This window comes from Diospyros lotus, chromosome 3 (genome assembly GCF_014633365.1).
Source record: "Diospyros lotus cultivar Yz01 chromosome 3, ASM1463336v1, whole genome shotgun sequence".
NCBI lineage: Eukaryota > Viridiplantae > Streptophyta > Magnoliopsida > Ericales > Ebenaceae > Diospyros > Diospyros lotus.
This window is the reverse complement of record NC_068340.1, coordinates 71931-74430: the sequence shown is the minus strand read 5'-3', so window position 1 is coordinate 74430 and position 2500 is coordinate 71931.

Genomic DNA, 2500 nt, shown 5'->3' with positions numbered 1-2500 from the left:
AGGGTTCAGGGTTCAGGGTTCAGGGTTCAGGGTTCAGGGTTCAGGGTTCAGGGTTCAGGGTTCAGGGTTCAGGGTTCAGGGTTCAGGGTTCAGGGTTCAGGGTTCAGGGTTCAGGGTTCAGGGTTCAGGGTTCAGGGTTCAGGGTTCAGGGTTCAGGGTTCAGGGTTCAGGGTTCAGGGTTCAGGGTTCAGGGTTCAGGGTTCAGGGTTCAGGGTTCAGGGTTCAGGGTTCAGGGTTCAGGGTTCAGGGTTCAGGGTTCAGGGTTCAGGGTTCAGGGTTCAGGGTTCAGGGTTCAGGGTTCAGGGTTCAGGGTTCAGGGTTCAGGGTTCAGGGTTCAGGGTTCAGGGTTCAGGGTTCAGGGTTCAGGGTTCAGGGTTCAGGGTTCAGGGTTCAGGGTTCAGGGTTCAGGGTTCAGGGTTCAGGGTTCAGGGTTCAGGGTTCAGGGTTCAGGGTTCAGGGTTCAGGGTTCAGGGTTCAGGGTTCAGGGTTCAGGGTTCAGGGTTCAGGGTTCAGGGTTCAGGGTTCAGGGTTCAGGGTTCAGGGTTCAGGGTTCAGGGTTCAGGGTTCAGGGTTCAGGGTTCAGGGTTCAGGGTTCAGGGTTCAGGGTTCAGGGTTCAGGGTTCAGGGTTCAGGGTTCAGGGTTCAGGGTTCAGGGTTCAGGGTTCAGGGTTCAGGGTTCAGGGTTCAGGGTTCAGGGTTCAGGGTTCAGGGTTCAGGGTTCAGGGTTCAGGGTTCAGGGTTCAGGGTTCAGGGTTCAGGGTTCAGGGTTCAGGGTTCAGGGTTCAGGGTTCAGGGTTCAGGGTTCAGGGTTCAGGGTTCAGGGTTCAGGGTTCAGGGTTCAGGGTTCAGGGTTCAGGGTTCAGGGTTCAGGGTTCAGGGTTCAGGGTTCAGGGTTCAGGGTTCAGGGTTCAGGGTTCAGGGTTCAGGGTTCAGGGTTCAGGGTTCAGGGTTCAGGGTTCAGGGTTCAGGGTTCAGGGTTCAGGGTTCAGGGTTCAGGGTTCAGGGTTCAGGGTTCAGGGTTCAGGGTTCAGGGTTCAGGGTTCAGGGTTCAGGGTTCAGGGTTCAGGGTTCAGGGTTCAGGGTTCAGGGTTCAGGGTTCAGGGTTCAGGGTTCAGGGTTCAGGGTTCAGGGTTCAGGGTTCAGGGTTCAGGGTTCAGGGTTCAGGGTTCAGGGTTCAGGGTTCAGGGTTCAGGGTTCAGGGTTCAGGGTTCAGGGTTCAGGGTTCAGGGTTCAGGGTTCAGGGTTCAGGGTTCAGGGTTCAGGGTTCAGGGTTCAGGGTTCAGGGTTCAGGGTTCAGGGTTCAGGGTTCAGGGTTCAGGGTTCAGGGTTCAGGGTTCAGGGTTCAGGGTTCAGGGTTCAGGGTTCAGGGTTCAGGGTTCAGGGTTCAGGGTTCAGGGTTCAGGGTTCAGGGTTCAGGGTTCAGGGTTCAGGGTTCAGGGTTCAGGGTTCAGGGTTCAGGGTTCAGGGTTCAGGGTTCAGGGTTCAGGGTTCAGGGTTCAGGGTTCAGGGTTCAGGGTTCAGGGTTCAGGGTTCAGGGTTCAGGGTTCAGGGTTCAGGGTTCAGGGTTCAGGGTTCAGGGTTCAGGGTTCAGGGTTCAGGGTTCAGGGTTCAGGGTTCAGGGTTCAGGGTTCAGGGTTCAGGGTTCAGGGTTCAGGGTTCAGGGTTCAGGGTTCAGGGTTCAGGGTTCAGGGTTCAGGGTTCAGGGTTCAGGGTTCAGGGTTCAGGGTTCAGGGTTCAGGGTTCAGGGTTCAGGGTTCAGGGTTCAGGGTTCAGGGTTCAGGGTTCAGGGTTCAGGGTTCAGGGTTCAGGGTTCAGGGTTCAGGGTTCAGGGTTCAGGGTTCAGGGTTCAGGGTTCAGGGTTCAGGGTTCAGGGTTCAGGGTTCAGGGTTCAGGGTTCAGGGTTCAGGGTTCAGGGTTCAGGGTTCAGGGTTCAGGGTTCAGGGTTCAGGGTTCAGGGTTCAGGGTTCAGGGTTCAGGGTTCAGGGTTCAGGGTTCAGGGTTCAGGGTTCAGGGTTCAGGGTTCAGGGTTCAGGGTTCAGGGTTCAGGGTTCAGGGTTCAGGGTTCAGGGTTCAGGGTTCAGGGTTCAGGGTTCAGGGTTCAGGGTTCAGGGTTCAGGGTTCAGGGTTCAGGGTTCAGGGTTCAGGGTTCAGGGTTCAGGGTTCAGGGTTCAGGGTTCAGGGTTCAGGGTTCAGGGTTCAGGGTTCGGTTCAGGGTTCAGGGTTCAGGGTTCAGGGTTCAGGGTTCAGGGTTCAGGGTTCAGGGTTCAGGGTTCAGGGTTCAGGGTTCAGGGTTCAGGGTTCAGGGTTCAGGGTTCAGGGTTCAGGGTTCAGGGTTCAGGGTTCAGGGTTCAGGGTTCAGGGTTCAGGGTTCAGGGTTCAGGGTTCAGGGTTCAGGGTTCAGGGTTCAGGGTTCAGGGTTCAGGGTTCAGGGTTCAGGGTTCAGGGTTCAGGGTTCAGGGTTCAGGGTTCAGGGTTCAGGGTTCAGGGTTCAGGGTTCAGG